General features: G+C 46.5%; 1 long non-coding RNA gene across 1 annotated transcript; it reads right to left on the bottom strand.

The window, feature by feature from the left end:
- Window positions 1-6509: 6509 nt before the first annotated feature.
- Window positions 6510-11852, bottom strand: LOC108352872 (uncharacterized). Its single transcript, XR_015638612.1, has 3 exons — window positions 10712-11852; window positions 7081-7223; window positions 6510-6822 (listed from the first exon to the last, which is right to left on the bottom strand). It is a non-coding gene; the product is annotated as an uncharacterized LOC108352872 (long non-coding RNA).
- Window positions 11853-15487: the final 3635 nt, after the last annotated feature.

Consider the following 15487-nt stretch of genomic DNA (forward strand, 5'->3'; position numbering starts at 1 on the left):
ATTGAGGGTTTGCTTACAGCGTCAGAGGCTTAGTCCGTTATCAGCACAGTGAGGTACTTGGTGCTGGAGAAGTAGCTGAGATCTACATCCTGATCTGAAGGCAGATATGGGCTTGACATGGGCTTTTGAAACCTCAACGCCCACCACCAGTGACACACTTTCTCCAACAAGGCTGCACCTCCTAATCCTTCTAATCTTTTCCAATACTGTTGTCCCTGATGACTAAGCATTCAAGTATATGAGCCAATGGGGGCCTTTCTGCCCCAGTTTTGCCTGTTGGCACTTTTCCCCTTCTATTGAAAATAAGTTCTCATACAATATATCCTGATTACAATTTCCTCTCCATCTACCCTCCCAGTTCCTCCCGGCATCCCATCCCATCCAGATCTACTCCCTTTATGTCTCTCATTAGAAAAGGAACAGGCTTCTAAGAGATAACAGCAAAACATAAAATATAATAAATTAAAAAACAAAACAAAACAAAACATCAGAGTTAGACAAGGCAGACCAACAGAAGGAAAAGAGCCCCAAGAGAAGGCACAGGAATCAGAGGCTCTCTCATTCGCACCTATAAATACCGGGAATTCCATAAAAATACTAAACTGACAGCTGTAACGTATACACAGAGGACCTGGTGCGGACCCACACAGTGTCTGTGCTGCTTCAGTCTCTGTGGGTTCATAGCTTTGCTCCGCTGATTCAGGGGGCCTTATTCTCCAGGTGTCCTCCACTCTCTCCGGCTCTTACTCTCTTTCTGCTCCCTCTTCCGTGGGGTTCCCTGAGCTCTGACTGGAGGGATTTGATGGCGACATCTTATTGAGGGCTGTGTGTTCCAAGGCCTCTCTGTGTGTATAGTGTCTGGCTGTGGGTCTCTGTATTTTTTCTGCAGGAGGAAGTTCCTTTGATGATGGCTGAACAGGCAGTGATCTATGAGTACAGCAGAACATCGCTAGTAGTCATTTCATTGTTACTTTTCCCCTGATCAGTAGTATTTGACTTTACCTCGTGTCTCTAAGCTCTTTAGTCCCTGTTTCTTGGTCACCAAGCCGCGTCAGATATGGGTTCCATCTTGCGAGTGGGCCTTATGTCACATCAGACCTTGGTTGTCGACTCCCATAAGTTTTGTGCGACTACTGTCCTAGCATCTTCTGCAGGCAGTAGACCATTATAGATGTTTGTGTTTAACATTTCTCTTTTGGCGGCCCACAGAGTACCTTCCCAAACCAAAGATAGTAGAGTGTAGGGGAGAAGGTTCCAAGTAGGCACCAGCGTGACCTCTTCATGTTCAGTGGTTGTCTTCAGCCATGGGTCCTCGATGTCAGTTTGTGGAGAGCAATCTATTGTCTTGGCAACAGCCTGGGGATTTCCACGGGACCCACTTTGTCCAACAACTTAATTGGCTGTAACCAAGCCCTAGTACTGGAAGTTTTCATTTGGTGACAAGAGATGGCCAGTTGGGACCCCACCTCCCTATTGTTTGGAGACTCCATGAGGCTTGCCTTCGCATATTTTAGAAGGTTTCTACCGCACTAGATCTCCATACCGCCCTTCAAATGCATCTTAATTCTAGCTGTCTCTCCCCACATTCCCTCTCTCAACCCTGTTTCTCCTCCCCCTCCCCACCTGATTCTCCCATTCCCATCCGTGCCTCTGCCTCAAGTCCACCCATAAAGTTTATCCTATTTTATGGGAGTCATTCTTATTCCAGCCATCACACCCTGTTTATGCAGCGTTGAGAATGACACCCAGGGCCTATGCACCCTAGCTGAGCTTCCACTAATGGAGGTCTATCCCTAACCCTAGAAGGGCCATTGTTTTCTAAGAAAGTGGTGGGGAGGGAAATGATGGCTTAGTCAGTGTAGTACCTGCATGAAATCTGAGTTTGGATCCTTAGGCCACATAAAAAGCAGATCTTTAACCCCAGCACTGAGAGGGAGTGCGAGACCAGCGTAGTCACCAACCAGCCTAGCCCAATGGAAGAGCTCCAGGGTCAGTGAGAGACCTGCCTCGAAGCATACGGTAAAGAACAGAAAAGGAAGACCCCTGAAATAGAACTCTGGCCTCCACATGCACCCCACACACGTGTACCCCAACATGCTTGTGCACACGCCTGTGTATGCAGTCACATGAACATCTTCACAGCACATATACACATATATGAAAGGAAAATAAGTGTTAGTGAAGACAGCGAGACACGGGATTCCTGTGCCTCATCGGTGGGTGGGAAGTGGTGTAGTCACTGTAGGAAGCGGTTTTATGGGCCCTCAGAAAGCTAACCCTAGAATTACCATATAAGAGAACATATTCACCCAGAAGAGCTGAAATCAGCGATTCAGACAGACACACTCACAGCAGTACTATTCCAAGTGGCCGAAAAGCAGAAGCAACCAAAACGTCTAAGGACAGAAGGGCTAGGCAAAATCGGACATACACATGCATGGAATATCATGTCACCTGATATAGGAAATGTGTAAGGGTACTACAGTATAGCCGACTTCCAAAAGCATTGCCTTAAGTGAAATAAACCAGACCCATGATTCTGCTCGTTACGAGATACCATGAGTAAACAAATGTATAGTCGGTAAGATGGCGCTGTGGCAGGGGTGGGGTGGGAAGATGATTATTATTTATGACCTTCTATTTTCTATGGTGAAGATGCTCTATGACTATAGAATGGGGATAATTGCTTGCATTTAATGCCAATGACATGTACATTGGCTTTTGTATATTTATTTATTTTATTTATTTCATGTTTGAGTGGCACTTTTATGCCACAATATGCACTCACGATATCAAACACAGGTGGCCATGCTGGGCAGCAAGGGCATTAACCACTGAGCCATCCCACTGTGTACAATTAAAATGGTTTAAAGGGGCCAGTGAGATGGCTCAGCGGGTAGAGGCACTCGCTACCATACCTGAATCTAATCCCCAGGACCTCAGGCTAGAAAGAGAGAGCTGACTCCCGTAAGATATCCTCTGACCTCCACACATACAGTGACATGTTGTCCCATGACCCTCAAAGTGATTCATTTTTAAAATTGGATAACGTTTTACAAATGGTTTAAAGGTTAAAACCATTATCTTTGGATGGTCTCATAGAGCGCTCCAGGCTGGCCTCTAACTCACCATCCTCCTGGCTCAGTTTCCTCAGTCCTGAGCCACGCCATCTGGCTAAAAAGAAACTTTTTGTTCTTCTCATATATCATTACAGAATAAACAAACAAACATGATTCAAATGATATATTATCTATCCTACCATCAAAAAACCAAAAACAAACAAATAAAAGTACACAGCAGGAGCGTCCACCAGGCTCCCAGAATGAGACGTAAGGACTCAAGACAAGAGACACCATCAGCAAAGACTCAGAAACATAACTTGGGATGGAGACCAAGAAACCTGTCCCAAATACAAAGGGATAAAGTATGAGGTCAGGCATAAAAGACAAAGAGTCGACTCAAATGAAGGTCTGTAAAGAGATAAGGCTGAGAGGCTGGCAAGATGGGTCAATGGTAAGGCTACCAACCTGAATTCGATCCCCAGGCCCCACACTGTGGAAGGGGGAAACTGACAGGTGCTGTGGTGTGCTTCTCGGGGGTGGAGTGCTTGCCTCCTGAGTTTGAGTCCCTAAGTTCAGACAGAAGCAATGCAAAATGAAATAAAATGACTTCGACTTTCAGACTTTTTTCTTGAGCATCCGTACTGCTGAGCACTTTGTGTGTAACCGAGTCCCACACAGCGCTAGGGAGTTCTGGAGCTCTGATTTATAGCTGCAGAACCACACACTGAGAGAGGTCAGGGGACTGGACGTGGGTTGCACAGGCAGCAGGCGGTGACTCAGAAGTTAAATCCAAGTCTTTCAATTAGTTGATTGATTGGTTCACTGAGAAGCAGAATCTCAAGAATGCTGGGCTAGCCCAGAACATGCTGTGTAGCTGAGGCTGTCCTATCCTGAAATTCCTCCTGTTTCTACCTTCGAAGTGCTGGGATTACAAACCGACACCCAGTTTACAAGGTGTTGGGATAGCTGGTGTTGGTCAACACTCTTCTGAGTGAGTTACATTCCCAATTCTCTTGCTAACTTAAATGTCATTCTTGTCAACTTTCACAAGGAAACAGAATGAGGTGACAGGAAGCTGCTCAGGGTCTGGATCTTTTACCAGCTGTGTTCCCAGCCAAGCATGGTGACACACACCCCTAATTCCAGCTCTCAGGCAACAAAGGCGGGGGGATTGCTGCGAGTTTGAGACTAAGCTGGTAGCCTGGTTACACAGTGAATTCCTGTCTCAACTTCTCCCACCCTCATCCCCATGTGTGCATGCCAAACACACACACACACACACACACACACACACACACACACACACACACACACAGTCCAACCATGTTTCCACCATACTTTTAAGCCACAATGCCAAATTCTGGAGTATTGTATTTGATCACCAAATTTAGGTCAAAAATGAGTCAAGGCGTTCGTAGGACTGACTCACTGCGGTGTCTGTCAGCCTTAAAGGCAGACAGGAAGCCTCAGAAGGCAAGTGTGGGCCGACCACTGTGCAGTGGCCTAAGATCCTACAAGTGTCCCATCACATGTCTGCTGAGGGCTAAGAACTCGGAAATTCACGTGCCTGCAGAGGAAAAATCCATCTTAAGATTCACCTGTAAATCAGACCACAAGCTCTGCCCCTTTTCCTTTCTCCATATGTCACTGTATTTCCTCTTTATTTTTAAAACAGCATCTTTGGCCAGACTAGCCTCGAACTACATGTAGCTCAGGAGGACCTTTAATTTCTGACCACCCTGCCTCCGTCTCCCAAGTGCTGGGGTGTAGGCACACATCACAACACCCCATATGTGAGATGCTGGTTTCCTGGTTGCTGGGTGTGAACCCTGCCAATTGAGCTGTGCCCTAGCCTTGTCGCTCTTAATTGTTTTTACATATTTATTTACTTATTCCAGTGTGTGTGTGTGTGTGTGTGTGTGTGTGTGTGTGTGTATGTGTGTGTGTGTGTGTTTGGCATGCACACCCAGGGGTGAGGGTGGGAGAACTTGAGACAATATTTCACTGTGTAACCAGGCTACCAGATTAGTCTCAAACTTGCAGTAATCCCCTTGCTTTTGTTGCCGGAGAGCTGGAATTAGGGGTGTGTGCCACCATGCTTGACTGGAAATACACCTGGAAAAAGATCCAGACCCTGAGCAGCTTCCTGTCAAAAGTTGAAGAGAGCTGGGCAGTGGTGGTGCATGGCTTTAATCTCAGCACTGCAGAGGCAGAGGCAGAGAGGCAGAGGCAGAGGCAGAGGCAGAGGCAGAGGCAGAGGCAGAGGCAGAGGCAGAGGCAGAGGCAGAGGCAGAGGCAGAGGCAAGAGGCAGGCAGATCTCTGAGTTCGAGGCCAGCCTAGTCTACCGGGTGAATTTCAGGACTCTGGAATTGCATAACATTTTCTTTTTACAATAAGTCTTATTATCTCGCTTGTAGAACAGGGGGTGGTTATATAGTTTTAAGTGGTAAGTGAGATTACACGTCGAAATGCTCTATTGCTGGACTAGGGGTGTACTCTATTTAGTTAGCAGAGAGCTCACCTGGCATGCATGGATCCCTCTGGGACAATGGCCACCAACATAAACATGAGGCTGTGTACCTGTAATGCCAGCACTGAGGAGGTAGAGGCAGGAGGATCAGAAGATCAGGGGCATCCTTGGCTACACTGCAAGTGAGTTTGAGGCCAGCCTTGAATATGTGTGCCTGTTTCCAAATTAATGAAAGAAGGAAACAAACACAAATTAGTGAAAGTTTTCGAGTTTGGAGTTCAAAGCGGACATTGAGGCAGACTTTTCCTTTGGGTTAAGAGGTCTATTAGAAGAGTTACTGATGCCACAGATGGACAGGCAGTCAGGAGCAGGGCAGGTACTCTGAGGAGAGGCTAGACCCACACAACAGAGTGGCAGGCTCTTCCTACAGCTTTCACAGAAAACAAGAGGTGAAGAGGAGATTAAAATCTTCCTGGTTTGGCCCTCGGTTGGTCATTTCTTTTTTAATTAATTACTTTATTTTATTTATATAAGTACACTGTAACTGTCTTCAGACACACCAGAAAAGGGCATCAGTTCTCATTGCAGATGGTTGTGAGCCACCATGGGGTTGATGGGAATGGAACTCAGGAAGAGCAGTCAGTGCTCCTAACCACTGAGCCATCTCTCCAGCCCCAGTTGGTCATTTCTTTCGGTTAACAGGGAGTGGTAAATTAGACACTGCCAGATAATGGCTAACCTCTTTCCTGGGTGGCCAGTACTGGGACTCAAAGCATCTAGAAAAACAGTTTACTCTAACTCTGGAAATCAAATTGCCTTAGATTCCAGAACTCCCACTGCCCAACCAAAATGGAGGTGCTTTACAAACTGGTGTCACCCTGGCTAACGCTTAGTACAGTGTCCTCAGCATCAGAAATAAGGCTGTATCTGGGTAAGGTAAGCCAAGGCTAAGTCAAGATGGAAACCAAGCAGGACGTGGTGTGCACACTTTTAATCCCATTATGCAAGAGACAGAGGCAGGCAAATCTCTGAGTTCCGGGCCAGCCTGGTCTGTGGAGGGAGTTCCAGCAATGGTGGTCAAATTCAAGGTTGGGAGTAGAGCTGAAGTTTTGAGTGAGAACTGAGGGTGAACAGCAACAAAGTCACGCAGGAGGTTGGGTCAGGCTTTGTTCTGGGGTAGGAACTCAAGCCGAGATGCAGCACCGTCTGAGGCCTGAGGCAAAAGCGTAGTTCCGTGGAGTGACTCAGAAACAGCTGTGCTTCTTCAGGGAAGGCTCCAATCCAGTGACCTTGGTGAGAAGACAGGAGAACGTGGAGTTTAACATGTTTAAAGGGATCTTTAAAAGAAGAGGACCTTCAAAGAACAGTCTCACTACCCCCTGTCCCTCATTCGTCTCCCCAACCCTAGGAGATAAGTAAGTTAGGATGGCCATCAGCCACTTGCAAAAAATCTGGTCCTTATAGTTTTGATCATCCCTGCTATGTTTATCAACCACCCTTCATCCATCATCATCCATCCAAGTACTTAATATTCATTGAGCACTTACTATGCACTCTGTTATCTCTGGAATGTTGCTAGGTTTGGGGAATTGCTTTAGTTTCTGGAACTGTCACAGTCCAACCAGAGTGGAAGTGCTTTACAAAATGATAAGAACGAAGAGTGTCCTTTATCCTTCCGGAAGCTTCCCTTCTGCGGACAGACAATAAGATGGATTTCCAGCTGTGTTTATATGTATTTGTGGGAGTGATGGTAAGTTTTAAAACCAATCTGAGATAAACTTTGTGAAATTAAGCCGTATATGGGTGACATATGCCTACGGTCCCTGCACAAGAAAGATGGAGACAGGGAAATCGGGAGTTCAAGGTCATCTTTGGCCACAGAAAGATTTCAAACAGGGGACCTTGACTCAAAAAGCAAAGCAAAACAAAAACTAATAACAAAAAATTAGAAAAGTATTCCTTTTTTTTTCTTTCCAGAATTATTTTTGAGAGTTTAGCATACTTGGCCATGGTAGTATTTACCTATAATCCTTACACGAGGGAGGCTGAGCTAGGAGGATAGAGTGTCAGGCAAACCTGGGCTACATGAGTCCCTGCAGAAATAAAAGAGAAAACTTATTTCTCTTTATACTTTGGGAATGATTCTGTAGCCTAAATGACACAACCTGAGTTTCACGTAACAGCACGGTGGGAGCGCAAGCTGAGGCTCCAAGGACTCAGTACAGGACCAGAGAAGTGGGAGGATCAATGAGTCCTACTTGGAATAATAGGACTAGTTATCCTTCGAGATGCAGAATGAAAAACAAAATATTTGAAAGCAGGACCCATGTGTCTTATAAAGTACCCAAGCGTATATGAGGGCCAGTGGTCGCACCTGCCAGATCCACAGTGCTGAACCAGACAATGCCAGGAGGGAAGTGCAGAAGAGCAGGGCAAAAGGGAGGGCGACTTGTGTCACGAGGCAACTTCTACTCAACTCTTATCTATTGCCAAGTGGAATTGAACCCAGGGTCTCACAGAGACCAGGCAAATTCTCTAACTTTGAGCTAATATCCCTGACCATTTTTTTACTGTGTTGTTGTTGGTTTGGTTTGGCTTGGCTTGGTTTGGTTTGGCTTGGTTTGGTTTTGTCATAAGGTTTTGCTAGGTTGCCCAGGGTAGACTTAATCATGCAATCCTCCTGCCTCAGCTTCCTAAGTGCTGACAGAAGTACACACTACTATGCCTGGGTCTTCATTATTGTTCCAGCTTTCTCTGGGCTCCAGAGACCACTCTACTTCTGCACAACAGGTTAAATGGTCTCCTTTCTCTCTTATACAGGAATGACCACCCATCAGTGACTGGTGAGTCTGATGGATACTCGCGTGCCTTTGTCTCTTGGATGAGATAACATTGAGCAGCATAATCTACACATCCCAGAGTTCCCAGATTTAAGTTACAAGATGGCAACCTCTTGGTAACTCTTACAACCTGTATCAACTTCCTCCTTTCCCTGCCAGTCTTATTTCCCACACCCTTACTGCAGATTCCTAGGATTTACCTCCAAATAAACAAACGCCTTGACACTGATGTCTTGGTGCAGACTCCACTTCTGGAAAAGACCTAAGAATGCGAAACACTAACAAATGTTGGGAATTCCGATGTAGCTCAATAGCAGAGTCCTTGTCTACTGAGTTCAATATAATGGGTTCAGTCCCCATGACAAGCAAACAAGCAAGCAAGCAAGCAAATGGAACCTGAGTTATAAAGAGTTACAACGTGGGTCCTGGAAATCAAACTTAGCTGTTTGGTGGGAAGGCCTTGACCCACTGAGCGATCCCACCAGCCCGAAATCTGGGTGCTGTGTTGTTGTTGCTGTTGTTGTTGTTTTGAAGTTAAAACTTCCTAGTTAAAAACTGTTCATGTGGGGCTGGGGATTTAGCTCAGTGGTAGAGTGCTTACCTAGGAAGCGCAAGGCCCTGGGTTCGGTCCCCAGCTCCGAAAAAAAGAACCAAAAAAAACCCAAAACTGTTCATGTTATTGCCAGGCATGGTGGTGCACGCACTTGAGAGGCAGTCACAGGCAGATCTCTGTGAGTTTGAGGCCAGCCTGGTCTACACAGCAAGTTCCAGGACAGTCAGGGCTGTTACTCAGAGTAACTCTGTCTTGAAAAACAAAAACAAGAAAAGAATGAAGGGAGGAGGGAAGAAGGAAGGAAGACAGACAGGAAGGAAGACAGACAGGAAGGAAGGAAGGGAGGAAGGGAGGAAGGAAGGAAGAAAGAAAGAAAGAAAGAAAGAAAGAAAGAAAGAAAGAAAGAAAGTTAGTTCTCATCACGTGCTTCGCCTATTGTCCTAACACTAGGGAGGCTGAGGCGAGAGGACTGTAAGGAGCTCAAGCCCACCTGGACAACACAGTGAGTCCCATGACAGCCTGGGCTTTGCATTAGGAGACTTCTACACACATAGAGTACAAGAGTAAAACAGTTCATGGGCCATCAGTCAGGATTCTGATCTAAACTAAATCATTGTCTTACAGACGGCTCCTACTCCCATGAAAGAACATGTGTGCCATGTGCACCATGTGTACAGTGTGTACCATGTGTGCCATGTGTACCACATATACAGTATGTACCATGTACACAACATGTACCATGTGTATCATGTGTATCATACGTGTATCAGTATATCAGGTGTATCATGTGCTCCATGTGTATTGTGTGCCCCACGTGCCCCATGTGTATCACATATATCATATGTACCATATGTACCATGTGTACCAGGTATAGCATGTGTACCATGTACTCTATGTGTACCGTGTGTATATCATGTTACTGAGCACATTATGTGTACTGTGTGTATGTACCATGTGTACCATGTGCACCAACCATGTGCACCATGTGTTCCTTTTGTACCATGTGTTCCATGTGCACCATGTGTACCCTGTGTACCATTTATATCATGTGTATGATGAGTATTGTGTGCACCATATGTACCATGTGCACCATCTGTAGCATATGTACCATGTGCTCCATGTGCACCATATGTATATCATGTGTATTAAGTGTATCATGTGTACCATGTGTATGTACCATGTACACCATGTGCTCCTTTTGTACCATGTTACCATGTGTACCATGTGTACCATGTGCACCATGTGTACCATGTGTACCATGTGTACCATGTGCTCCTTTTGTACCATGTATACCGTGTATACCATGTGTACCATGTGTCTCATATCACCATGTGATCCATGTATACCATGTATACCATGTGTACCATGTGTCTCATATCACCATGTGTACCTGGGTAAGTGTTGAAGCTGGATGAGAATGTCCTGAGGATAAGACTCGTGCTACCTGGAAATGGCTGCTTGGATAAGAGGACTGAGAGCAGAGCTCAGAGTGAAGCTTCTAGAACGGCAGTTCCTTCCCGTGGCCCCTGCTGCAGACTTTTCCCTATCAGTCTGGCCTCGGCAGGCACCATTCCTCCCTGGGTAAGTCCCTTGGGAAATCTCAGGCACAATGACCCACAGGGAGGCACCCAAATAGCTGCATGCCAAACTGGTTCTGTAGCCACCGTGACATGCCAGGGCCAGCTGGCGGCTGGGTCGTCAAAATCACACTTTCCTGGTACTCGTGCCAGCGCTTCCAACGAGGCCACAACAGCTGCTGCTCTCCGCGCCCTTAGCAAGGCTTACCTGGCCTCTTGGCATAAAGAGGGGGTCCAAGGGAGCAAGGGGGCCACACTGGTAGAAGGAACATAGTCTCCCTCGCACGGACCTTCTAGCCAAGACAGCTTTCCAGGCAGTCATCCAGCTCACCACCACCCAGAGTGCTGACAGGAGACATTGTCATCCGAGGACTGCAGAAAGGAAAGGCAGACAAGACCCTAAGGGGTCAGGGCTGCACCCGGCTGGGACGCCCAGACAGGCCTGTGGGTGACGGGCCACGCACTCTGCCCAAGCCCAGTCTCCAGCGCTGCTGTAGAGCTGGGGCTATCTTCGGTTCCTTTGTCATCGCTGCAGGCAAACCGAACTGCAGGCGTCTGACTAAAAGGGAAAGAACCGGTTTAGCAGAGCTGGGGCTGGAGTAGCAGCTCAGGGCGGCCCTCGGTGCACAGCAGCACCAAGAAGCTGCCTCGGTCGAGGCTTCTGCACCCGGGACTGGATCGGGATTTCAACACTTGCCCCAGAGCATCTTGCTGAGATTAAAAAAAAAAAAAAAAAAAGCAAAGAGGAAGATTTTAGGGTTCAGAGGTTACAATCCCTGTGTCAGGATTAACCATGTCCATAAAGATACCCTATTGGAAATGTGTTTTTGGTTTTTTTTAAGATTTATTTATTATATATGAGTACACTGTAGCTGTCTTCAGACACGTCATTAGAGGGCATCAGATCTCATTACAGATGGTTGTGAGCCACCATGTGGTTGCTGGGAATTGAACTCAGGACCTCTGGAAGACCAGTCAGTGCTCTTAACCACTGAGCCATCTCTCCAGCCCCCGGAAATGCGTGTTTTAACTACACCGGGTGCCCTTGTAGACATTATCTCATTGGATCCTTGCTGCAGCCCTGTGAAGCATCCATCTGAAAAACAAAGAATCTTAGTCTCACTAGAGTAAGTGTCTTGCCCAAGCTTACAGCCTTCTAAAAGTGATCCGAACAGGCCTGAATCCATCACCGGAGCAACCTAGAACGGCGCATCCTTGCACGAAGACGGGAACTAAGAGACCAGGGGCCAGCCACTTGCTGTCCGTTGGTGACCCGAAGCAGTATGGAGCTTCGTGAGACTATATTCCTAAGAGCCGACCCGACACGAAACTTGTTGGTGGTCTGGTCTGGCACTGCAGGGCTATCCCAGCGTGCCTTGTCTCCGCTCTTGGCTGATGGGTAGGAAGGGTTTTTCTGTTCCCCTCCATGCCTCCTCCCTGAGTCAGCTCTCTGGCATTGCTGTGGCATGTCCCGGGCCCCACGCCCAGGCAGTGAGGAGGCGCTGGCAGGTTTCCCAGGGAATGATGCTGTCTCAACTCAAGCCAAGTCTTAATTATGACCCCCCTTCCCAGAGGCAGCCCAACAATAGCTACTTTGGGAGTTAGGACCTGTGGGCACTAGGCTGTTTCCACCAACCCCTTGGACTTCCTACTACAGAGGTCCCTGGATACAGACAAGCCTTTACCACACAGCTGCACCTCTAGACGGGATGCAGAGACCAAATCCGTTTTATAGACTTCGGCTGAGCCACGCTCCTACCTCGGGTCTTTGCTTGGGTTTCTGGTCACATCCAAATAGCTAGGGAGAGAGTTGCTTTTGGATAGAAAGAGAGGAGAGAGAGCCAAGACTGCAGCCCAAAGCTGCCTCAGCTGTTTCTGGGGCTCTGACTCAGAAGTGCTTCTCAGGAATGTCGAGCACCTGGTCCTTAGAGCCCCTTGTCCAAGCTCAAAAGAATGACCACTAAGCACCGAGAGAGTTTTACCCTCCTCTGTCTCCTTGAGAGCACCCCTTACAGAGAAAGCCCACAGGGTGAGTTGAGGGTTCATCTTGGAATTCTCCAGAAGGAAGGAAGGAAGGGAGGGAAGAAGGAAGGAAGAAAGGAAGGAAGGAAGGAGGAAGGGAGGACCTTTTAGCCCCCCAGACATCTGTCCTAAACATATCGCGACTGCCTTTTGCAATTTGTGTTTCTCTATCTTTTCTTCCCAGTTCTACTCTGACTTCCTTGACCTCAGGCTTCTGGGTGAGAGAGCTTGCCTCCGAGATACATAGGTTGACATACAATCTGAGGGGAAAGAGCAAAAAAAAAAAAAAGGGGGGCAGAGGGAAGCAGGGGTTAGGAATGTATCTCAGTGGTAGGATGCTTGCCTTGCACGTATGTGGGTTCAAAACGCTAGCACTGCAATTAAAAAATAATAATAAATAAAAATGAAAAGAAAAAAAAAACAGGAAAGACACCAGGCAGGCTGGGCTGCACCGCAACATCTCGAAAATGTCCTCCCTTTCCCAAGAAAACCACCCAAACCATTTGAAGAAAAGAGAAGAGGGAATACACTGAGAGGGACTGGTGCTTCTCATCTCCGGTGTCCATTACAAACCCTCAGACCTGCCAGGAGACCCTGGAAATCCGTTTATCTCCAGAACAACACATGCCCTGCACTGATTTTTCCAACTGTGGACAAACCCGCCTCTGGATTTTATTTTGTTTCTCTAAAGCCCGATGTTCCATAAAATAATCTACAGTGAAATGAGACCCAGTGAGAACCAACTGTGGGACAGAAACCCTGTCAGCAGCTTATCTCGCAATGTAGCAATTAGAGGGTTGCCTGCGTTCCCGGGTAGAGCCTGCGAGCGAGCTGCGGCGGGGATTAGGGGTGCAGCGAGAGTTTGGGTTATTCACAAACTCGCGTCAGAGTCTAGCACACCGCATTGTTCAGTGTATATGTCAGTAGATTCGTGAACTTTTTGCATGACGGAGGGGCGACTAGAAGTTGCCTGCACTCCGGCTGCCGTTGGCAACTTTGGTTCAAGAATCTGAGTGGAATAAATTGGAGCTGGAGGCATCCATAGACAATCTCTGGGCCATGGAACCTAGGAGAAGGTGGCTTTGTAAAAGACTCTTTAGGCGGAGGTCAGCTGAGTTAAGTCTGCAGTCTTGCTGGCTCTCTGAAATCAGGCATAAAGCGACCTCTAGTGGACAACAGAGTCACTGCGCTTTCATAAAAGAGCCTAGCTTCCTTACCTCTGTGGAGGGAGGCAGGGTCTCTGTTCTCTCTGTTCTTGGATGGGCGGAGCGGGGGTTGGGGTGGGGAGTTGGGGGGTGGGAGTTGGGGAGGTTGGGAGAATTAGGGAGGTTGGGAGGAGGATTGGGGGATGGGGGGACCGGACGATAAAGAACAGTCAAATCATACCACCAGCAAGATAAGCGGACCCTATCAGAATAATAGGCCATCCATTCAACAAATTAATTATTCAAAGCCTTGCATCACGTACAGTACATTGTGCTCTGTTGAAAGCTATCAGGAGTGAGGGAGCCTTGCCCTTAAGGAACCTATGATCATAGTGAGAGAGCTAAAAAAAAAAATAATTTTTTTTTCAGTTTTTGTTTCTTTGCTTGAGATGGTAACTTGCTAAGTAGCTCATATTGCTCTGAAACTCCCAGCAATCCTCCTGTCTCGGTCTTCTAAGTGCTGGGATAAAAAGTAGAGCTACCACATTTGGCCTCAAAATAAAATGAACTATAACAGTTTTTAAGTTAGCTTACAAAACAGACATGGTGGGTTGCTTTTGTATTCTTAGCATGTGAGAAGCTGAAGCAGGGGGATCATGAGTTTAAGGTCTACCCCAGGTGTGTATGGACACTTCGTCTCAACAGCAGTAAAATGAGCTCATTATGGCCGCCAGCCACATCAAAGGCAGATTAGAAAAGCCAAGAGTGCGCTCTATGCTTTAGGGTGTGGGGTTTTTGTTTGTTTTTATTTTTGTCTGGTTGGTGTTGGTTTTGGTTTTTCGAGACAGGGCCTCTGTAGCACAGGCTAGACTCAGTCTTGTGATTTCTTTGTAACCAAGGCCAGTTTCAAACACTTTGCCCTCTGTTTCAGTCCCCTTAAAATGGGGGTAATAAAACTATATAGACTATAGTTTGCTATAAAGACTAGGATAATATCTGAGAAATAAGTAAATATATACACACAAAAAGCAACTCCATACTGAAAACTGCCAACAACAATAACAACAAAACCCACAAACAAACAGATAAGAAGCCTCCATTGTGGGTCAGCGAGATGGGTCAGTAGGTAAAGTGCTTGTGTATAACTCTAAGGACCTGAGTTCAGTTCCCAGAACCCTGTAAAAGGGGAAGGAGGAACCAACTTCACAGACGTTGTCTTGTGACTCCCCGTGTATACGCCATGGGTACACACGTGCCCTCCACACACTAATAATATATAAAATTTAAAATACTTTCTTGAAAATACAATTAACTGGGTAGGGTGGCTCGCATCTGTAATCTAACTCTAGGAGACAAGAGAATGGCCTCAAGTTCAAGGCCAGTCTGAAGTGAGATCCTGTCTCAGACAAACAGAAAAACAAAAAAGAAGAAAGGAGGAGAAAGAAAGGGAATTAAAAACAGCAATATTTTTTTTAAAGATGTATTTATCATATGAGTACACTGTTGCTGTCTTCAGACACACCAGAAGAGGGCATCAGATCTCATTACAGATGGTTGTGAGCCACCATGTGGTTGCTGGGAATTGAACTCAGGACCTCTGGAAGAGCAAGTCAGTGCTCTTAACCACTGAGCCATCTCTCCAGCCCAGCAATATTTTTAATTAAAAATTCTATTAATTAATTAATTTATTTATTTATTTTATGTGTATGGATGTTTTATCTGCATGCATAACTGTGTACCGTGTATGTGTGTGTGTGTAGTATGTGTGTATATGTGTGTGTGTGTGTGTGTGTGTGTGTGTGTGTGTGTGTGTGTAT

Source organism: Rattus norvegicus, chromosome 15 (assembly GCF_021556685.1).
Source record: "Rattus norvegicus strain SHRSP/BbbUtx chromosome 15, alternate assembly SHRSP_T2T, whole genome shotgun sequence".
NCBI classification, from domain to species: domain Eukaryota; kingdom Metazoa; phylum Chordata; class Mammalia; order Rodentia; family Muridae; genus Rattus; species Rattus norvegicus.